Source organism: Trichomycterus rosablanca, chromosome 2 (assembly GCF_030014385.1).
Source record: "Trichomycterus rosablanca isolate fTriRos1 chromosome 2, fTriRos1.hap1, whole genome shotgun sequence".
NCBI classification, from domain to species: Eukaryota; Metazoa; Chordata; class Actinopteri; order Siluriformes; family Trichomycteridae; genus Trichomycterus; species Trichomycterus rosablanca.
The window spans coordinates 57,150,511-57,172,616 of NC_085989.1; the positions used below are offsets into that span (position 1 = coordinate 57,150,511).

At 35.5% G+C, this 22,106-nt stretch overlaps 17 non-coding genes and 1 pseudogene across 17 annotated transcripts; 9 read left to right on the plus strand and 9 right to left on the minus strand.

The window, feature by feature from the left end:
• The first annotated feature begins 4,760 nt into the window (after positions 1–4,760).
• On the plus strand, positions 4,761–4,973 carry LOC134309348 (small nucleolar RNA U3). The gene has a single exon (XR_010011086.1). It is a non-coding gene; the product is annotated as a small nucleolar RNA U3 (small nucleolar RNA).
• Positions 4,974–6,531: 1,558 nt separating this feature from the next.
• Positions 6,532–6,744, minus strand: LOC134309481 (small nucleolar RNA U3). The gene has a single exon (XR_010011195.1). It is a non-coding gene; the product is annotated as a small nucleolar RNA U3 (small nucleolar RNA).
• Positions 6,745–7,423: 679 nt separating this feature from the next.
• LOC134309414 (small nucleolar RNA U3) lies at positions 7,424–7,636 on the plus strand. Its single transcript, XR_010011149.1, has one exon. It is a non-coding gene; the product is annotated as a small nucleolar RNA U3 (small nucleolar RNA).
• Positions 7,637–8,437: 801 nt separating this feature from the next.
• LOC134309395 (small nucleolar RNA U3) lies at positions 8,438–8,650 on the minus strand. The gene has a single exon (XR_010011131.1). It is a non-coding gene; the product is annotated as a small nucleolar RNA U3 (small nucleolar RNA).
• Positions 8,651–9,256: 606 nt separating this feature from the next.
• Positions 9,257–9,469, plus strand: LOC134309422 (small nucleolar RNA U3). Its single transcript, XR_010011156.1, has one exon. It is a non-coding gene; the product is annotated as a small nucleolar RNA U3 (small nucleolar RNA).
• Positions 9,470–10,352: 883 nt separating this feature from the next.
• LOC134309371 (small nucleolar RNA U3) lies at positions 10,353–10,565 on the minus strand. Its single transcript, XR_010011108.1, has one exon. It is a non-coding gene; the product is annotated as a small nucleolar RNA U3 (small nucleolar RNA).
• An 836-nt stretch (positions 10,566–11,401) lies between these two features.
• Positions 11,402–11,614, minus strand: LOC134309365 (small nucleolar RNA U3). Its single transcript, XR_010011102.1, has one exon. It is a non-coding gene; the product is annotated as a small nucleolar RNA U3 (small nucleolar RNA).
• A 678-nt stretch (positions 11,615–12,292) lies between these two features.
• LOC134309427 (small nucleolar RNA U3) lies at positions 12,293–12,505 on the plus strand. Its single transcript, XR_010011159.1, has one exon. It is a non-coding gene; the product is annotated as a small nucleolar RNA U3 (small nucleolar RNA).
• An 840-nt stretch (positions 12,506–13,345) lies between these two features.
• Positions 13,346–13,548, minus strand: LOC134309415 (small nucleolar RNA U3). Its single transcript, XR_010011150.1, has one exon. It is a non-coding gene; the product is annotated as a small nucleolar RNA U3 (small nucleolar RNA).
• A 458-nt stretch (positions 13,549–14,006) lies between these two features.
• LOC134309480 (small nucleolar RNA U3) lies at positions 14,007–14,219 on the plus strand. The gene has a single exon (XR_010011194.1). It is a non-coding gene; the product is annotated as a small nucleolar RNA U3 (small nucleolar RNA).
• Positions 14,144–14,282, minus strand: LOC134309444 (small nucleolar RNA U3; annotated as a pseudogene).
• Positions 14,283–15,045: 763 nt separating this feature from the next.
• LOC134309307 (small nucleolar RNA U3) lies at positions 15,046–15,258 on the plus strand. Its single transcript, XR_010011046.1, has one exon. It is a non-coding gene; the product is annotated as a small nucleolar RNA U3 (small nucleolar RNA).
• Positions 15,259–16,317: 1,059 nt separating this feature from the next.
• On the minus strand, positions 16,318–16,530 carry LOC134309473 (small nucleolar RNA U3). Its single transcript, XR_010011188.1, has one exon. It is a non-coding gene; the product is annotated as a small nucleolar RNA U3 (small nucleolar RNA).
• Positions 16,531–17,269: 739 nt separating this feature from the next.
• On the plus strand, positions 17,270–17,482 carry LOC134309375 (small nucleolar RNA U3). Its single transcript, XR_010011112.1, has one exon. It is a non-coding gene; the product is annotated as a small nucleolar RNA U3 (small nucleolar RNA).
• Positions 17,483–18,196: 714 nt separating this feature from the next.
• LOC134309484 (small nucleolar RNA U3) lies at positions 18,197–18,409 on the minus strand. The gene has a single exon (XR_010011198.1). It is a non-coding gene; the product is annotated as a small nucleolar RNA U3 (small nucleolar RNA).
• Positions 18,410–19,385: 976 nt separating this feature from the next.
• LOC134309465 (small nucleolar RNA U3) lies at positions 19,386–19,598 on the plus strand. Its single transcript, XR_010011180.1, has one exon. It is a non-coding gene; the product is annotated as a small nucleolar RNA U3 (small nucleolar RNA).
• Positions 19,599–20,542: 944 nt separating this feature from the next.
• On the minus strand, positions 20,543–20,755 carry LOC134309329 (small nucleolar RNA U3). Its single transcript, XR_010011067.1, has one exon. It is a non-coding gene; the product is annotated as a small nucleolar RNA U3 (small nucleolar RNA).
• Positions 20,756–21,489: 734 nt separating this feature from the next.
• Positions 21,490–21,702, plus strand: LOC134309479 (small nucleolar RNA U3). Its single transcript, XR_010011193.1, has one exon. It is a non-coding gene; the product is annotated as a small nucleolar RNA U3 (small nucleolar RNA).
• The last annotated feature ends 404 nt before the right edge of the window (positions 21,703–22,106 follow it).

Below are 22,106 nucleotides of genomic sequence, written 5' to 3' on the forward strand. Positions count from 1 at the left end.
TGTGTGTGTGTGTGTGTGTGTGTGTGTTTGGGCGGGGTTTACTTCGAACCAATCAGTGTTAGTGCAGAAAGTTGCGTGTGTGTGTGTGTGTGTGTGTGTGTGTGTGTGTGTGTGTGTGTGCAGAAAGGTTCTTGTGTTCTTCAGCCTAAATAAAGAAATATGAATTAGGGAGGGTAAAATATAAATAAAACAAAACTGAAATCCTTTTAATTAATAATAATGAAATGTGAAATTTTTTTATGAACAAATTCAAACAAGAAATAACCAAAGATGTAAGTGTTGTCCTCATAATTCTCCTCTGGTTGAGGAGATTTGCAGATTTTGTCGGTTCCTCCCATGTCTACATTTCTACAGGATTCTCCGGGATTCTGCCACCTCCCAAAAACATGAAGAAGGTGGATTGGCCGCTTTACATTCCCCCCAAGTGTAAAGTAATGTGTGAATGCATAAATGTGGCTCCTGTGATGATCTGCTGCCCATCCAGGGTGTTCCCACTTTGCGTCCAGTGGCACCAGACCCACTAAAAGTAGAACTGATGTCTGTCACAAATCTGTAACGTTCAGGTTGGTCAGAACGTAACTTTGTGTCTCCTCAATGTAAACGTCTGGAGAAAAGCTGGAGTTCTGCATCCTGTTTTGGTTCCACTTAACCAAGAAGTGATGTTCTGACACATTTTCTCTACCTGGTGCTGCATCAGCTTTGTGTTTTTATGGTTTAAACAGAATATAAAATGATACCTTACTATGAATCAGAACTGACACTGAGAGTAAGAGTAACAGGTCAAACTACAAACTCATCCAAGTGGTTTTACCGGTTCTCTTTTTATGAACTTCCAGGGAAGAGAACTGTTACCCTGCAGCACTGTGGGTGTAGCGTGGTGACTGCTAACTCCCAAACACACAACCTCCACAGAAGGCTTTCAAAAGGTTTGGCACCAACATCGTCGCAACTCTCTAACACTCAGGATGATCTCAACATAACATTGTGTTGGTTTCATATAAACCTGTAAAGACATGCTCTGTATCCTGTTAATTGGTGCCAACATAACCAACAGATTACAAACTGAAAACCTTTCCATCAGCATAGTGCTGTTCACCTCCTGTATGGAACATCCTGGAGATTTTTTATTTCTGTGTTTGTTTTACAAAAGCTATAAAAACTCAAATGTTATGACATAATTTAAAAGTTGAGGCTGTTGGAGACACAAAGCTTCTACTAAGATGTTAGACTATAAGTTAACATAAGTAGTTAACATAACTAGAGAGGGTGACAGATAAACAGATAATGTTGTGAGATATATATATATATATAATTACCTCTGTTAAATAAAATATACTTGTTTAGATACAAAGATTTTAAAAGATTTTAGCACAACCCCAAATCAGAAAAAGTTGGGACAGTATGGAAAATGCAAATAATAAAAAAAAGTTTCTAACAAGTTTCTAACATTTACTTTGACTTTTATTTGATGTCAGACGGGATGAACCTGAGATATTTCATGTTTTGTCTGCTCAACTTCATTTCATTTATCTGACCACAATACACGTTTCCACTGTGTGATGGTCCATCCTAGATGCCTCCGAGCCCAGATAAGTCGACGTCGCTTCTGGACGTGGTTAACATAAGGCTTCTTTTTTGTACAGTAAAGTGTTAAGTATGATTAGTGCAGTAACTCTGTATTGTAGAGCTTGATAAAGGTTTGATAAACTAATCCCTCACCCATGTGGTTATATCAGCTAGTGTTGAGTGGAGGTTCTTGATGCGGCGCCGTCTGAGGGATGGAAGATCACGAGCGTTCAGATTAAGCTTGAGTCCTTGGCCTTCACGCACTGAAATTCCTCCTGATTCCTTGAATGGTTTAATGATATTCTGCACTGTAGAGGGAGAACATGCAAATCCCTCCCAATCTTTCTCTGAGGTTCATTGTTTTTAAACATTTCAATCATTTTCTCACACATTTGTGGACAAACTGGATCCTCTGATCATCTTTACTCATCAGAGACTCTCAGCCTTTCCTGGATGCTGATCTTGTACGCCCGTGATCTTCCATCCCTCAGACGGCATCAAGAACCTCCACTCAACACTAGCTGATATAAGCACATGGGTGAGGGATTAGTTTATCAAACCCTTATCAAGCTCTACAATACGGAGTTACTCCACTAAATCACTTGGTCTCCTCGGTGTCAAAACCTCTTTTAAGTGGTGAAAAGGAACGGCAACATTACAAAGTGGTGAATGCTTTACTGTCCCAAACCATGGTTACAATCACCTGTTCACATCACCAGCATAGTAAAACATACAAAAATGAACATATAGCATACTTAGATTATATTGGTTATAATTACCCAGCATGCTTTCATACCGATTCTATGCTTTCATCTTCCTAAATCCTGTGATGCTCCTCTCCCTTTCTCACCAGTGATTAGACTTTAGTGATCATCAGTCTATTAGTGCTGTTAAAATAATCATACTGAAGTTGTGTTGATTGATAAAACAGTTTTATTAAAGTATTCTGTAAACACTGAACGGATGTGGCTGCTCAGAGCTATTACTTTTGTACATGATCTATTTTTATTGGGGAGTGTTTGCCTTGTTTTGTTCTGGTTTGCTTTGCTTGTATTTGCTTTTCTTTTCTTTTCTAGATGTTTCCCATTAACCTCAGCTTAGCTTTGTTTCCTTTCCTTCTGACTGTCTCATTTATTCTCAGTTTCTAAGTACTGTAAGCTTTTTGTCTAGTTGAGCTTTTGAAAAAGAGAAAAGAAAAGAAAGAAATTTTATGATTATGTAAGAGTGACTGAGATAGTACATACATGGTAGAGAAATTCTCACCATTTCTCAGCAACCTCAGTCTGTAAGATACAAGTTTGAGAAAAAATACAAAACTGGATTTGATGATTTTCAAATTTGCCAGTAATCTCCAGTGATCACCTTTTGATGCTGTTTCAACCATGTGTCCAACCAGATAATGGGCAAAGTGCAAAATGTTTGTCATCTAACTATTCCCTGAGTTAAGGGACCCTGAGGGCACAAATGTTTTGTTTCATGTTGTGACCTGACCTATAATGCTATAACAATAATCCTAAGTATATTTTGCTCAGGGTGCTGGTTGTGAGCAAAGAACAAATAAATGGAGGGAGAATCTAGCATGAGGGTGAAGTGTAGAGGAGAACATCACTCAGCTGGGTTCTGCTGCTTCCAGGTTAAGACTACACTCCTGATCAAAATCTTAAGACCAGTTAAAAAATTGCAAGAATTTGTATTTTGCACTATTGGATCTTAAGAAGGTTCTAAGTAGAGCTTCACAATGCTAAAAGAAGAAATGGGTGCAAGAGACAAAAACTTTTGAGCAGGGAATTTATTGAAAACAACAATTTAACTGAAATAGGCTGTTCATCAGCTGATCAAAAGTTTAAGACCATAGCTCAAAAAAAACCATAAACTCCCTCAAAACAGAAATCAAAGTGTCAAAAAAGGACTCAGTAATGAGTAGCTCCACCATTCTTGTTGATCACTTCAAACAATCGTTTAGGCATGCTTGATGCAAGTGTTTTCAGGAGGTTAGTGGGAACGTTGCTCCGAATGTTGAAGATGGCTTCACAAAGGGCATCCGTTGTCTGGAACTGATGTCCATTTTTGTAAACTTCCCTTGCCATCCTTCCCCAAATGTTCACAATCGGATTTAGATCAGGGGAACACGCAGGATGGTCCAAAAGAGTGACGTTATTCACCTGGAAGAAGTCCTTTGTCAGGCGGGCATTGTGAACTGCATCATTGTCCTGTTGAAAAACCCAGTCATTACCACACAGACGAGGGCCCTCAGTCATGAGGGATGCCCGCTGCAACATCTCCACAAAGCCAGCTGCTGTTTGATGCCCCTGCACAACCTGCAGCTCCATTGTTCCATTGAAGGAAAAAGCACCCCAAATCATGATGGTGCCTCCCCCACTGTGCCGTGTAGAAAACATCTCAGGTGGGATCTCCTTGTCATGCCAGTAACGTTGGAAGCCATCAGGACCGTCAGTAAAAATTTTTCTCATCAGAGAATAAAACTTTCTTCCACCTTTCAATGTCCCATGTTCGGTGCTCCCTTGCAAAGTCCAAACGGGCAATTTTGTGGCGTTGAAGAAGACGTGGCCTTTGAAGACGTTTTTTGTTTCTGAAGCCCTTCCCTCACAGATGCCGTCCGATGGTTATTGAGCTGCAGTCAGCACCAGTAATGGCCTTAATTTGGGTCGAGGATCGTCCCGTGTCTTGACGGACAGCCAATCGGATCCTGCGGCTCAGCGCTGGCGAAATATTTTTGGGTCTACCACTTGACTTTTTGTTCCATAACCCTCAGGATCTTTTAAACAATGCAAAATGACTGTCTTACTGCATCCAATCTCAGCAGCGATGGCACGTTGTGAGAGGCCTTGCTTATGCAGCTCAACAATCCTACCACATTCAAGTCAGTGAGCTTTTTTGCTTTTGCCATCAGGAGGTCTTGACAGTGTAAATACTTGACAGAAAATGACATGGAATCCAAATTTTTGCACAAATTTTGGCTTTTAAAGGCTGTGGTCTTAAACTTTTGATCAGCTGAAAAAAGCATGTTTGAGTGTAAATGCAGTTTTTTAAAAATTGGCTGCTTAAAAGTTTTTGTCTCTTGCACCCATTTCTTCTTTTAGCATTGTGAAGCTCTACTTAGAACCTTCTTAAGATCCAATAGTGCAAAATGCAAATTCTTGCAATTTTTTAACAGGTCTTAAGATTTTGATCAGGAGTGTATACTTTCAGGAATCATTTCTATAGTTACTGACTAGGAAATGTGATTTGAAAGTGTTACGTCTCTTTAACCATGATGATGAGCTGTGATGTTTCTTTCTGAGCATGAATCAGATGGAGAGGAATGATTTATTCATCTGCTCTTCATCATTGATGAATGTTCTGACTGTTTCTAATAGTTTAGAAGAATGAAACATGTTCAGAGTGGTTACATTTGATGCACAATGAATGACGGTGTCTATTTTTCTCTGATAATCAACTATATGATCTTTTATTTTTTTGCTTTGTAGTTATACTTTGTATTGTCCAGCTCATTAAACATTTACTTGTTACAGGGAGTTAAAAGTTGTAAAAATCATTATTATTAAGTCACAAATCACTTGTTCTATCCCTTTTCTCAGTCCCACATAGAATTTAGTAATTTAAATACAAGTTATAAACAAAACAAGGATAAATATTAATTAGGGCTGTCGAAGTTAACGCGATAATAACGCATTAACGCGACCTCAATTTAACGCGATTAAAAAAATTAGTGCCATTAACGCAAATTCTAGTTCATGTTGACACTTGACTGGTAGAACAAACGTTTTAATGTCGGACTTGCCACCGTTTTTCATTTGCGGTTTGTTAAAATAATGTAACCGATCGTGGTAGTGATGCACTTACATAATAAAGAAATAAATACACGCTATATTCACAAGTTGTCGGGAGCAGAACACTTTATTACACTTAATTAACTTCTTCTTCTGTACCGAATACCGGAAAGCTGAGTCGAGCACGTTAGTTCATGAACTATGGAAGCCCCAAAGGGTCAAAACACACTCACTTCGTGTAGAAACGTCCATCAAACCATCGTCACGATACAACCACAGACAAGTCTGATACAATAACTACGCCTTATCCCACCTAAAGCACCGCTGATCTACAATGTTTGCTGATGGAGAAATTCTAACCTACAATCTGACATTTACTGCCTAGTATGTGAGTGAATAAACTCCCTTACAGTTTTCTCTTGTCCCAGCAGTTTTTAACATAAGTACATTTAGCATAAAATGTGTTCACCATTTTAATTGTAACATTTCACTTAAAAATCCTTGTTTTCTATAACATTTACACAGATTTTTTTTAATGCGATTAATCGCGATTAACTATATGAAATTCTGAGATTAATCGCGATTAAAAATTTTAATCGTTTGACAGCCCTAATATTAATACATTAATGAATAAAAGGAGAACAGAAAAGGCTGGGAGCTTTTTATTGATATAAAATAAGAGAATATAAGGTTTGTTTGTGTCTCTGTATTTTGATAATGTATTAATCCTACACTGAGTAAATGTTTAAATTACTGTTGACGAAAGTTCAAGAGTTCAAGAGAGGCTTTATTGTCATTTCAGCTCTATACAAGATGTTGAAATGAAACAACATTCCTCCAGGACCAGGACCAGGATGCACACAGATCAACAAGTGCAAGACAATACAGTAAACACAGTATGATAAATACAAAAAGGTCTACAATAATTACAGAAGACATTTCTAATCTAAAAAATAATTAAAAGAGACTAGACCAGAGAAGTGTTGGTAGGTACATGGTACTGAGTAAATGAGAAGTGAGGTGAGATAAAATCATGTTCTAATATACAATTAGCAGCATAGAGTTTATATAGCAGCAGATATATGAACAAAGCAAAGTGCAAAAGTTGTAAGTCCAAAAATATCTATAGTAATAGAAAACACTTAATACTTTTCTTTAACCCACATTAAATCTAACCACTCTGAATATGTTTCTTTCTTCTAAGCTGTTAGAAACAGTCAGAACATTCATCGATGATGAAAAGCAGGTGAATAAATCATTCCTCTCCATCTGATTCATGCTCAGAAAGAAACATCACAGCTCATCATCATGGTTAAAGAGACGTAACACTTTCAAATCACATTTCCTAGTCAGTAACTATAGAAATGATTCCTGAAAGTATAGTCTTAACCTGGAAGCAGCAGAACCCAGCTGAGTGATGTTCTCCTCTACACTTCACCTACACGCTAGATTCAGCTCGCCATTCAAAACTACAGTGGGTGGTGTGGTGGGTAGCACTGTCACCTCACAGTCAGAAGGTGCTCTTAATCTAGTGGTTCAGGTTTTGTGGAGGCCCAAACACATGTAAAGTTCCACCCCAGGTTGTTGAGGAGCTCTGTCAGGGAGCTAAAGTATTAAAAACATTCATATTAGTAAAATCATCTGCAGTCAGATGAGACTGATGTTGGTGCTGGTGTTCATCAGTGTATCTGTGAAAGTGTCATCAAGCTGAAACAGAACGTTAAACTGTTTGGTGCAGCTACATGATCCTTAATCTATAAAACTGTATATGAGATCTATTACTGGGGTGAGAGGATTATTATAGTTTACCTTGTTTCTTCTGGTCTGTATTAGTTAAGGACAGTAAAAATGATCTAACAATATAATAATCATAAATTAAATTAAATCAGACTGCTTTACAGAACTGTGACAAGCAAGTCACCATGAGCACAGATGTTTTTTAGGTTGCAACCTGACCTACACCGGGTCAAAATAGTAGTTGAATGATTTAACAGAAATTTGAATCTAGTGTGAGGGTGAAGTGTAGAGGAGAACATCACTCAGCTGGGTTCTGCTGCTTCCAGGTTAAGACTATACTTTCAGGAATCATTTCTATAGTTACTGACTAGGAAATGTGATTTGAAAGTGTTACGTCTCTTTAACCATGATGATGAGCTGTGATGTTTCTTTCTGAGCATGAATCAGATGGAGAGGAATGATTTATTCATCTGCTCTTCATCATTGATGAATGTTCTGACTGTTTTTAACAGTTTAGATGAAAGAAACATGTTCAGAGTGGTTATGTTGTTTTATTGGTTGAATAAAAGTGTCTCGTTTTCTGTGGTGAGTTTTTCTAATTAGTTGCATTTGGATTTTACTAAGCTGAGAAAGGCTCATGTGCACCTCAGTTATATGTACTTGCCCTTTCATACAATAAAATGGAAGCTTCTCTGAATATCTGTGCATTGGAGGTTTTACGTTACTTCTTCTCTCGTACTCAGCGAATTGCCCTGGAGTTAGAAGTTATTTATCTGTTGGAGAGTAACAGTTGGGCTGAATCTGGTCAGCATTTAGATTATTGTTCAGTATAAAATGTTGATTGAATGTTCCATACACCTATCTGATTGGTTTTGGGATCTCTTATATATTGTTGTTGTTTTAGGTTTCCTCTCTTCTACTCCAGAAGTCTCATTAGTAATTATTTGGTTCATTATTATTGTTACTCATATTTGATATTTCTTAATCAGGAGGAATCAAAATCTTTCTGTTGCCCAGTCTTTTGTGTTTGAAGATCTCTTAATGTTCTAACAGGGAATACCTCACTTCCATACCCTCTTATTATGGGACAAATACAAATACATGAAACAAGAACAGATAAGATTTGTATATCTGTAATTTGGTAATGTATGGATCCCATTCTTTGAGTAAATGTGTAAATTATACTTAATGAAAGAAAACGAGTGACTGTTTAACAAAAAACAAAACACAATTTTGGTAATTTGGTTATTATAATCTTTATTTTAGGTATTATCAACAAATCTAAAATGTGCAAAGCCACAACGTTTCCATGGTGTTCTTTTATTTCACCTGTGTTAAATGTTACCACTCTGAACATGTTTCCTTCATCTAAACTGTTAGAAACAGTCAGAACATTCATCAATGATGAAAAGCAGATAAATAAATCATTCCTCTCCATCTGATTCATGCTCAGAAAGAAACATCACAGCTCATCATCATGGTTAAAAAGACATAACACTTTCAAATCACATTTCCTAGTCAGTAACTATAGAAATGATTCCTGAAAGTATAGTTTTAACCTGGAAGCAGCAGAACCCAGCTGAGTGATGTTCTCCTCTACACTTCACCCATGCAGTGGCTTCTACTTTCTAGTAGAAGCTTCACAACACCAGCATCATTACAACTGTTTTATGTTTGTCTCTGACACCTTGGCCAGTTGTGACCGTGGATTTGTGATCTAGACAGTTAGGAAATTCAGTTAGTAATTGTATTTATTGTTCTTTAGTTTGTTAGATGTTAGTTCAGATTTTACTGTATGTAACAGTTAAAAGAGTTATCTAACATTATTATAATCATACATTAAATTCTTATAATTAAATTGTTGCAACACTTTTTAATGTTTTCTCAGACTGTTGTACAGAACTGTGACAGGCGTTGTGGACTGTCAGCACTAGAACCACCTATTAAAAAGGCACGGATGTTTTTTAGGTTGCAACCTGACCAACACCGGGTCAAAACTAAAAATAAATAGACAGATAGATGCTTTATTAATCCTGTAGAAAACTATTCATCTTAGTAGTTTTTGTTTCAAATAAAGTTGGAATGAACAGAGAGATGAATGTAGCGTGAGGGTGAAGTGTAGAGGAGAACATCACTCAGCTGGGTTCTGCTGCTTCCAGGTTAAGACTATACTTTCAGGAATCATTTCTATAATTACTGACTAGGAAATGTGATTTGAAAGTGTTACGTCTCTTTAACCATGATGATGAGCTGTGATGTTTCTTTTTGAGCATGAATCAGATGGAGTGGAATGATTTATTCTTCTGCTCTTCATCATTAATGAATGTTCTGGCTATTTCTAACAGTTTGGATGAGAGAGACATGTTCAGAGTGGTAAGTTTTACAAAGGTTGAATAAAAGAGTTAATATTTCATACTGAACCAAAGAAAGTTTGCCAGTTTATAATTTTTTGAAAATATAATTTACAATAACCAAGTTAATAAAACTGTGTTAGTTATCTTTGTTAGATGAACAGTTCAGTCATTTTCTTTCACCAGCTGTAATTTAAACATTTACTCAACGAATGGGATCCATACATTACCAAATTACAGATACACAAATCTTACATGCTCTTGTTTTGTATATCTATCCAATAATAAGGGTGAGGGTATGGAAGTGAGATACTCCCTGTTAAAACACAAAAGACTGGACCACAGAAAGACTTTGAGGACTCCTCTCACAAGACATATCAAATATGAGTAACAATAATAATGAACCAAATAATTACTAATAAAACTTCTGGAGTAGAAGAGAGGAAGCCTAAAACAACATCAATAATAAGGGATCCCAGATAAATCAGACAGGTGTATGGAACATTCAATCAACACTTTATTCTGAACAGTACTCTAAATGCTGACCAGTTTCAGCCCAACTGTTTCCTCTCGAGAACGACAATCCAAGAGATAAATACATTTCTGAGAAGAGTTACTTACCTGAACTGAACTGCCCACATTCTCCACCATTTGTTATAAAATCAAGAGATCTTAAAGAAATCTTGCTGCTCAGATCTTCTAATCCACAGTCACTTGCTGAGTATTAAAGAAGAAGTCCTGTAAAACCTTGAGTGTAAGAAGAAGAAGCTCGAGTGTATGAAAAGGGAAAAATATATACAGCTAAGGTGTACACAAGCTCATGCCAGCTTGGTAGAATCCAAATGCAAATAATTAGACAATATACCAAAGGTAATTAGATGCTTTTATTCAACCAGTAAAACAGTTAACCACTCTGAAAATGTCTCTTTCTTCCAACCTGTTAGAGACAGTCAGAACATTCAACAATGATGAAGAGCAGAAGAATAAATCAGTCCTCTCCATCTGATTCATGCTCAGAAAGAAACATCACAGCTCATCATCATGGTTAAAGAGACGTAACACTTTCAAATCACATTTCCTAGTCAGTAACTATAGAAATGATTCCTGAAAGTATAGTCTTAACCTGGAAGCAGCAGAACCCAGCTGAGTGATGTTCTCCTCTACACTTGTCTTAATCTGACACGTTCTATCCCCTTTCCCAGTCCCCCATAGTTGAAGAATTTAGTAATTTATATAGAATTTATAAACAAAATAGGGATAAATATTAAGAAATGAATGAATAAAACAAGAACAGAAAGAGAAAGTATCTCACTTCCATATCCCCCCCTAAACAGTTACTTTCTCATACAGCATCATTGGGTCAGAAACATCTCTTGTTTAGATCTCTGTAATTCTTTAAATACTGTTTGTTACTCTGAAGGCTGGGAGTTTGTTTAATTATATAAAATAAGAGAATATAAGGTTTGTTTGTGTCTCTGTATTTTGATAACGTATTAATCCCACACTGAGTAAATGTTTAAATTACTGTTGACGAAAGTTCAAGAGTTCAAGAGAGGCTTTATTGTCATTTCAGCTCTATACAAGAACATATTGAAATGACACAACATTCCTCCAGGACCAGGACCAGGGTGCAACACAGATCAACAAGTGCAAGACAATACAGTAAACACAGTATGATAAATACAAAAAAGTGTAGGCTACAATAAATACAGAAAACATTTCTAATCTAAAAAATAATTAAAAGAGACTAGACCAGAGAAGTGTTGGTAGGTACATGGTACTGAGGAAATGAGAAGTGAAGTGAGATAAAATCATGTTCTGATATACAATTAGCAGCATAGAGTTTATATAGCAGCAGAAACATATAAAAAAAAGCAAAGTGCAAAGGTTGTAAATCCAAAAATATCTATAGTAACAGAAAATACTTAATCTGTTCTTTAACCCACATTAAATCTAACCACTCTGAACATGCTTCTTTCTTCTAATCTGTCAGAAACAGTCAGAACATTCAGCAATGATAAAGAGCAGATGAATAAATCATTCGTCTCCATCTGATTCATGCTCAGAAAGAAACATCACAGCTCATCATCATGGTTAAAGAGACGTAACACTTTCAAATCACATTTCCTAGTCAGTAACTATAGAAATGATTCCTGAAAGTATAGTCTTAACCTGGAAGCAGCAGAACCCAGCTGAGTGATGTTCTCCTCTACACTTCACCCTCACGCTAGATTCAGCTCGCCATTCAAAACTACAGTGGGTGGTGTGGTGGGTAGCACTGTTGCCTCACAGTCAGAAGGTGCTCTTAATCTAGTGGTTCAGGTTTTGTGGAGGCCCAAACACGTAAAGTTCCACCACAAGTTGTTGAGGAGCTCTGTCAGGGAGCTAAAGTATTAAAAACATTCATATTAGTAAAATCATTTCTAGTCAGATGAGACTGATGTTGGTGCTGGTGTTCATCAGTGTATCTGTGAAAGTGTCATCAAGCTGAAACAGAACGTTAAACTGTTTGGTGCAGCTACATGATCCTTAACCTGTAAAACTGTATCTGAGATCTATTACTGGGGTGAGAGGATTATTATAGTTTACCTTGTTTCTTCTGGTCTGTATTAGTTAAGGACAGTAAAAAATGATCTAACATTATAATAATCATAAATTAAATTAAATCAGACTGCTTTACAGAACTGTGACAAGCAAATCACCATGAGCACAGATGTTTTTTAGGTTGCAACCTGACCTACACCGGGTCAAAATAGTAGTTGAATGATTTAACAGAAATTTGAATCTAGTGTGAGGGTGAAGTGTAGAGGAGAACATCACTCAGCTGGGTTCTGCTGCTTCCAGGTTAAGACTATACTTTCAGGAATCATTTCTATAGTTACTGACTAGGAAATGTGATTTGAAAGTGTTACGTCTCTTTAACCATGATGATGAGCTGTGATGTTTCTTTCTGAGCATGAATCAGATGGAGAGGAATGATTTATTCATCTGCTCTTCATCATTGATGAATGTTCTGACTGTTTTTAACAGTTTAGATGAAAGAAACATGTTCAGAGTGGTTAGATTGTTTTACTGGTTGAATAAAAGTGTCTCGTTTTCTGTGGTGAGTTTTTCTAATTAGTTGCTTTTGGATTTGCCTTTCATACAATAAAATGGAAGCTTCTCTGAATATCTGTACATTGGAGGTTTTACGTTACTTCTTCTCTCGTACTCAGCGAATTGCCCTGGAGTTAGAAGTTCTGAGCAGCAAGATCTCTTGACAATGAACGAATGGTGGAGAATGTGGGCAATTAAGTTCAGGTAAGTAATATTTCTTAAAAATGTATTTATCTGTTGGAGAGTAACAGTTGGGCTGAATCTGGTCAGCATTTAGATTATTGTTCAGTATAAAGTGTTGATTGAATGTTCCATACACCTATCTGATTGGTTTTGGGATCTCTTATATATTGTTGTTGTTTTAGGTTTCCTCTCTTCTACTCCAGAAGTCTCATTAGTAATTATTTGGTTCATTATTATTGTTACTCATATTTGATATTTCTTAATCAGGAGGAATCAAAATCTTTCTGTTGCCCAGTCTTTTGTGTTTGAAGATCTCTTAATGTTCTAACAGGGAGTACCTCACTGCCATACCCTCTTATTATGGGACAAATACAAATACATAAAACAAGAACAGATAAGATTTGTATATCTGTAATTTGGTAATGTATGGATCCCATTCTTTGAGTAAATGTGTAAATTATAGTTAATGAAAGAGAACGAGTGACTGTTTAACAAAAAACAAAACACAATTTTGGTAATTTGGTTATTATAATCTTTATTTTAGGTATTATCAACAAATCTAAAATGTGTAAAGCCACAACGTTTCTATGGTGTTCTTTTATTTCACCTGTGTTAAATGTTACCACCCTGAACATGTTTCTTTTTTCTAAACTGTCAGAACATTCAACAATGATGAAGAGCAGAAGAATAAATCATTCCTCTCCATCTGATTCATGCTCAGAAAGAAACATCACAGCTCATCATCATGGTTAAAGAGACGTAACACTTTCAAATCACATTTCCTAGTCAGTAACTATAGAAATGATTCCTGAAAGTATAGTCTTAACCTGGAAGCAGCAGAACCCAGCTGAGTGATGTTCTCCTCTACACTTCACCCTCACACTAGATTCATCTCTCCAACATGGAGGTTTCTAGTAGAAGCTTCACAACACCAGTATCATTACAACTGTTTTATGTTTGTCTCTGACACCTTGGCCAGTTGTGAGCATGGATTTGTGACCTTAACAGTTAGGAAATTCAGTTAGTAATTGTATTTATTGTTCTTTACTTTGTTAGATATTAGTTCAGATTTTACTGTATGTAACAGTTAAAAGAGTTATCCTATTTCAAAAAAGCACGAATGTTTTTTAGTTTGCAAACTGACCAACACCGGGTCAAAATTATTCCTCTTAGTAGTTTTGTTGTGAATTAAATGTAAATGAGTGAATGAAGAGATGAATCTAGTGTGAGGGTGAAGTGTAGAGGAGAACATCACTCAGCTGGGTTCTGCTGCTTTCAGGTTAAGACTATACTTTCAGGAATCATTTCTATAGTTACTGATTAGGAAATGTGATTTGAAAGTGTTACGTCTCTATAACCATGATGATGAGCTGTGATGTTTCTTTCTGAGCATGAATCAGATGGAGAGGAATGATTTATTCATCTGCTCTTCATCATTGATGAATGTTCTGATTGTTTCTAACAGTTTAGAAGAAGGAAACATGTTCAGAGTGGTAAGCTTTAACACAGGTTGAATAAAAATAGTAACTATAGAAATGATTCCTGAAAGTATAGTCTTAACCTAGAAGCAGCAGAACCCAGCTGAGTGATGTTCTCCTCTACACTTCACCCTTATGCTAAATTCATCTCTACTTTCAAAACTACAGTGGGTGGTGTGGTGGGTAGCACTGTCACCTCACAGTCAGAAGGTGCTTTTAATCTAGTGGTTCAGGTTTTGTGGAGGCCCAAACACATGTAAAGTTCCACCACAAGTTGTTGAGGAGCTCTGTCAGGGAGCTAAAGTATTAAAAACATTCATATTAGTAAAATCATTTCTAGTCAGATGAGACTGATGTTGGTGCTGGTGTTCATCAGTGTATCTGTGAAAGTGTCATCAAGCTGAAACAGAACGTTAAACTGTTTGGTGCAGCTACATGATCCTTAACCTGTAAAACTGTATCTGAGATCTATTACTGGGGTGAGAGGATTATTATAGTTTACCTTGTTTCTTCTGGTCTGTATTAGTTAGGGACAGTAAAAATGATCATAAATTAAATTGTTATAAATAAATTGCTGCAACACTTTTTTAATGTTTTCTCAGACTGCTTTACAGAACTGTGACAGGCGTTATAACAAGCAAGTCGCCACTAGCAGGAACCACTTATTAAAAAAAGTACGAATGTTTTTTAGGTTGCACCCTGATCAACACCGGATCAAAACTGTTCCTCTTAGTAGTTTTTGTAGTAAATAAAGAATGAATGAGTGAATGAAGAGATGAATCTAGCGTGAGGGTGAAGTGTAGAGGAGAACATCACTCAGCTGGGTTCTGCTGCTTCCAGGTTAAGACTATACTTTCAGGAATCATTTCTATAGTTACTGACTAGGAAATGTGATTTGAAAGTGTTGTGTCTCTTTAACCATGATGATGAGCTGTGATGTTTCTTTCTGAGCATGAATCAGATAGAGAGGAATGATTTATTCATCTGCTCTTCATCATTGATGATTGTTCTGACTGTTTCTAACAATTTAGAAGGAAGAAACATGTTCAGAGTGGTTAACTGTTTTACTGATTGAATAAAGATGATATTCAATATTAATAACAATTAATTAATTAGTAATTATTTGGTTAATTATTACTGTTATTATTACTCATATTTGATATTTTTTGAACATTTCCTGTGAGAGGAAATCTTTCTCAGGTCTAGTCTTTTGTGTTTGAAGATCTCTTAATGTTCTAACAGGGAGTATCTCACTTCCATGCTCTCACTCTTATTATGGGATAAATATATAAAACAAGAGCAGATAAGATTTGTTTGAGTAAATGTATAAATTATTGTTTGTGAAAGAGAATGACTGACTGTTTATCTAACAAAAAAAGGAACACAATTTTGGCAATTTGACAGATTAAAAGAAAGAAACATGTTCAGAGTGATAATGTTTAAAGCAAGAAAAATAAATATGTTATTTATTTGTTCTGTGTTTGGTTCTTTTAAACTCTGACAGCCTAATGAAGTCTTCCATTACTTAATGTGATTCTACACCTTCATTATATCTCACTGTCAAAGATCAGACTCAAACAAATGTACTGTCTTCAGCAAAAGTTTGGACAGTCCAGGTCAAATTTGATCTTTTGTTCATTTTGTAGACAAAAAAAATAAATAAAACTTTTCTTCAACAGAGAACAAAATTTCTGCACATTTAATTCTGAGTGACTGAATTTAACTCACAAAACACACACATGTAGCACATAAAAATGTTCTGGTAAATTAAACGAGTATATTTTTACATGTGAAATGTAACAAATAAATATTGGTGAACAATGACTTATTTTGTATATATTTAAATTTAATTCCTGTAGAGAATATTTTGAGCAGAAGGGCACAAAATAGAGCAATATAACAGTGCATCACCCAACTTTATAGTTATTAAGATTAATACTATTCATTCTTAATAGATTAGCACTTTATCCAGAGCTTTTTTATACATTGTACACCAGTTATAAACATACACACTTTTAAACCATAACAGAAACAACTGTAGAGCAACACAAAATAAGAATCCATGAATAACAGTGAAAATTTACAAACTACTCTATTTAATACCTCTTAAACACAACCACTCTGAACATGTTTCTTTCTTCTAAGCTGTTAGAAACAGTCAGAACATTCATCAATGATAAAGAGCAGATGAATAAATCATTCCTCTCCATCTGATTCATGCTCAGAAAGAAACATCACAGCTCATCATCATGGTTAAAAAGACGTAACACTTTCAAATCACATTTCCTAGTCAGTAACTATAGAAATGATTCCTGAAAGTATAGTCTTAACCTGGAAGCAGCAGAACCCAGCTGAGTGATGTTCTCCTCTACACTTCACCCTCACACTAGATTCATCTCTCCAACATGGAGGTTTCTAGTAAAAGTTAAAACTATAATACAGTAATATAACAGTAGATATAACTATATCTGATTTACTCTTTGTGTTTCTATAAATGGGCTTGCTGATATAGAGGCAATTATTTGAACACAGGAAGTGGAATTTGTCAGCATCGTACCCCAACAATGAGGTATCACTGGAAAGACCAGGATGGAATTTATAGGGTAGCACAACTAAGGAAAAAGAAAGATATAAAACTAAAGTGTCCACTATAGAGGATATAAATGGATAAATGTGCTCTCAGTAGGATAAATGACGAGGTTTTATTAAATCTATATAATATTTAATAATTCTCTCTGATTGTTGGAGTTCTTGTATTTGTTAAACAGAAGAACTAAATTTAAAGAGTTGAAAAGCTACGAGTTACTCAATATACGTTTGTACGCTGTAAGTGTGAGTGTGTAGTGTGTATGAACATGTATGTACAGTATGTTTAGTTTTAACTAACTCTGTTATATTTACATCTATTAAACTTTCTATACACTCTAATTCATCTGTAGTACAATTCCACTGATAGAACCAGTAAAGATTCTACTGAATGTGTCAGAATGAACAGAGAGATGAATCTAGCGTGAGGGTGAAGTGTAGAGGAGAACATCACTCAGCTGGGTTCTGCTGCTTCCAGTTTAAGACTATACTTTCAGAAATCATTTCAATAGTTACTGACTAGGAAATGTGATTTAAAAGTGTTACGTCTCTTTAACCATAATGATGAGCTGTGATGTTTCTTTCTGAGCATGAATCAGATGGAGAGGAATGATTTATTCATCTGCTCTTCATCGTTGATGAATGTTCTGACTGTTTCTAACAGTTTAGAAGAAAGAAACATGTTCAGAATGGTTATATTTGATGCAGGTTGAATGAAGGTGTCTATTTTTCTCTGATAATCAACTATATGATCTTTTATTTTCTTGCTTTGTAGTTATGCTTTGTTTGTACTGTCCAGCTCATTAAACATTTACATGTTACAGGGAGTTACAAGTTGTAAAAATCATTATTATTAAGTCACAAATCACTTGTTCTATCCCTTTTCCCAGTCCCCCATAGAATTTAGTATTTTATATACAAGTTATAAACAAAACAAGGATAAATATTAATAAATTAATGAATAAAAGGAGAACAGAAAAGGCTGGGAGCTTTTTTAATGATATAAAATAAGAAAATATAAGGTTTGTTTGGGTCTCTGTGGTTTGGCAACGTGACGAAAGTTCAAGAGTTCAGTAGAGGCTTGATTGATATTTCAGCTCTACACAAGTACATATGGAAAAGAAACAACGTTCGACCAGGACCAGGGTACAACTCAGGGGAGGGTGTGGAAGTGAGATAGTTCCTATTTCTGTTCTCTTTTTAATCATTAATTTATTAATATTTATCCTTGTTTTGTTTATAACTTGTATATGAATGACTAAATTCTTCAACTATGGGGGAGCTTACTATTCCCCACATTATACAACTGTTTAATAAGCTGGATAGGTTAAATAAAGTGTGACTATAAAGCATAAAACAACAACAGCAAGAAAAAACCAACACTTTCATTCAAGCTTCATGAAATATAACCACTCTGAACATGCTTCTGTCATCTAAACTGTTAGAAACAGTCAGAACATTCATCAATGATGAAGAGCAAATGAATAAATCATTCCTCTCCATCTGATTCATGCTCAGAAAGAAACATCACAGCTCATCATCATGGTTAAAGAGACGTAACACTTTCAAATCACATTTCCTAGTCAGTAACTATAGAAATGATTCCTGAAAGTATAGTCTTAACCTGGAAGCAGCAGAACCCAGCTGAGTGATGTTCTCCTCTACACTTCACCCTCACGCTAGATTCATCTCTCCTTTCAAAGCTACAGAGGGGGGGCGTGCTGGGTAGCACTGTCACCTCACAGTCAGAAGGTGCTTTTAATCTAGTGGTTCAGGTTTTGTGGAGGCCCAAACACATGTAAAGTTCCACCACAAGTTGTTGAGGAGCTCTGTCAGGGAGCTAAAGTATTAAAAACATTCATATTAGTAAAATCATTTCTAGTCAGATGAGACTGATGTTAGTGCTGGTGTTCATCAGTGTATCTGTGAAAGTGTCATCAAGCTGAAACAGAACGTTAAACTGTTTGGTGCAGCTACATGATCCTTAACCTGACCTGAAGGGACAGTGATAGCTCAGTGGTTAAGGTACTGGACTAGTAAACAGAAGGTTGCCGGTTCAAGCCCCGCCACCACCAAGTTGCCACTGTTGGGTCCCTGAGCAAGGCCCTTAACCCTCAATTGCTCATTGTGTTCCGTTCACTGTGTAAGTCGCTTTGGATAAAAGCATCTGCTAAATGCTGAAAATGTAAATTTAAATGTAACCTATAAAACTGTATCTGAGATGTACTATTGGGGTGAGAGATTATTGTGGTTTACCTTGTTTCTCCTGGTCTGTATTAGTTAGGGACAGTAAAAATGATCATAAATTAAATTGTTATAAATAAATTGTTGCAACACTTTTTTAATGTTTTCTCAGACTGCTTTACAGAACTGTGACAGGCGTTATAACAAGCAAGTCTCCACTAGCAGGAACCACTTATTAAAAAAAGTATGAATGTTTTTTAGGTTGCTACCTGATCAACACCGGGTCAAAACTGTTCCTCTTAGTAGTTTTTGTAGTAAATAAAGAATGAATGAGTGAATGAAGAGATGAATCTAGTGTGAGGGTGAAGTGTAGAGGAGAACATCACTCAGCTGGGTTCTGCTGCTTCCAGGTTAAGACTATACTTTCAGGAATCATTTCTATAGTTACTGACTAGGAAATGTGATTTGAAAGTGTTACGTCTCTTTAACCATGATGATGAGCTGTGATGTTTCTTTCTGAGCATGAATCAGATGGAGAGGAATGATTTATTCATCTGCTCTTCATCGTTGATGAATGTTCTGACTGTTTCTAACAGTTTAGAAGAAGGAGACATGTTCAGAGTGGTTAACTGTTTTAAGGATTGAATAAAAGTGTTATTTAGTATTAGTAAAATTATTTAATTAGTATTAGTAATTATTTGGTTTATTATTATTATTATTATTACTCCTATTTGATATTTTTTGAACATTTCCTGTGAGAGGAAATCTTTCTCAGGTCCAGTCTTTTGTGTTTGAAGATCTCTTAATGTTCTAACAGGGAGTATCTCATTTCCATGCTCTCACTCTTATTATGGGATAAATATGTAAAACAAGAGCAGATAAGATTTGTTTGAGTAAATGTGTAAATTATAGTTATTATTTGTTCTGTGTTTGGTTTTTTTAAACTCTGACAGCCTAATGAAGTCTTCCATTACTTAATGTGATTCTACACCTTCATTATATCTCACTGTCAAAGATCAGACTCAAACAAATGTACTGTCTTCAGCAAAAGTTTGGACAGTCCAGGTCAAATTTGATCTTTTGTTCATTTTCTAGACAAAAGAAATATGTAAAACTTTTCTTCAACAGAGAACAAAATTTCTGCACATTTAATTTTGAGTGACTGAATTTAACTTGGAAAAACAAAACACACACATGTAGCACATAAAAATGTTCTGGTAAATTAAACGAGTATATTTTTACATGTGAAATGTAACAAATAAATATTGGTGAACAATGACTTATTTTGTATATATTTAAATTTAATTTCTGTAGGGAATATTTTGAGCAGAAGGGCACAAAATAGAGCAATATAACAGTGCATCACCCAACTTTATAGTTATTAAGATTAATACTATTCATTCTTAATAGATTAGCACTTTGTCCAGAGCTTTTTTATACATTGTACACCAGTTATAAACATACACACTTTTAAAGCATAGCAGAAACAACTGCAGAGCAACACAAAATAAGAACCCATGAATAACAGTGAAAATTTACAAACTTCTCTATATAATACCTCTTAAACACAACCACTATGAACATGTTTCCTTCTTCTAAACTGTTAGAAACAGTCAGAACATTCATCAATGATAAAGAGCAGATGAATAAATCATTCCTCTACATCTGATTCATGCTCAGAAAGAAACATCACAGCTCATCATCATGGTTAAAGAGACGTAACACTTTCAAATCACATTTCCTAGTCAGTAACTATAGAAATGATTTCTGAAAGTATAGTCTTAACCTGGAAGCAGCAGAACCCAGCTGAGTGATGTTCTCCTCTACACTTCACCCTCACACTAGATTCATCTCTCCAACATGGAGGTTTCTAGTAAAAGTTAAAACTGTAATACAGTAATATAACAGTAGATATAACTATATCTGATTTACTCTTTGTGTTTCTATAAATGGGCTTGCTGATATAGAGGCAATTATTTGAACACAGGAAGTGGAATTTGTCAGCATCGTACCCCAACAATGAGGTATCACTGGAAAGACCAGGATGGAATTTATAGGGTAGCACAACTAAGGAAAAAGAAAGATATAAAACTAAAGTGTCCACTATACAGGATATAAATGGATAAATGTGCTCTCAGTAGGATAAATGACGAGGTTTTATTAAATCTATATAATATTTAATAATTCTCTCTGATTGTTGGAGTTCTTGTATTTGTTAAACAGAAGAACTAAATTTAAAGAGTTGAAGAGCTGCGAGTTACTCAATATACGTTTGTACGCTGTAAGTGTGAGCATGTAGTGTGTATGAACATGTTTGTATGTTTAGTTTTAACTAACTCTGTTATGTTTACATTTATTAAACTTTCTATACACACTAATTCATCTGTAGTACAATTCCACTGATAGAACCAGTAAAGATTCTACTGAATGTGTCAGAATGAACAGAGAGATGAATCTAGCGTGAGGGTGAAGTGTAGAGGAGAACATCACTCAGCTGGGTTCTGCTGCTTCCAGGTTAAGACTATACTTTCAGGAATCATTTCTATAGTTACTGACTAGAAAATGTGCTTTGAAAGTGTTTTGTCTCTTTAACCATGATGATGAGCTGTGATGTTTCTTTCTGAGCATGAATCAGATGGAGAGGATAGATTTATTCATCTGCTCTTCATCGTTGATGAATGTTCTGACTGTTTCTAACAGTTTAGAAGAAAGAAACATGTTCAGAGTGGTTACATTTGATGCAGGTTGAATGAAGGTGTCTATTTTCCTCTGATTATCAACTTTATGATTTTTTATTTTTTGCTTTGTAGTTATACTTTGTTTGTACTATCCAGCTCATTAAACATTTACAAGTTGTAAAAATCATTATTATTAAGTCACAAATCACTTGTTCTATCCCTTTTCCCAGTCCCCCATAGAATTTAGTATTTTATATACAAGTTATAAACAAAACAAGGATAAATATTAATAAATTAATGAATAAAAGGAGAACAGAAAAGGCTGGGAGCTTTTTAATGATATAAAATAAGAGAATATAAGGTTTGTTTGTGTCTCTGTGGTTTGGCAACGTGACGAAAGTTCAAGAGTTCAGTAGAGGCTTGATTGATATTTCAGCTCTACACAAGTACATATGG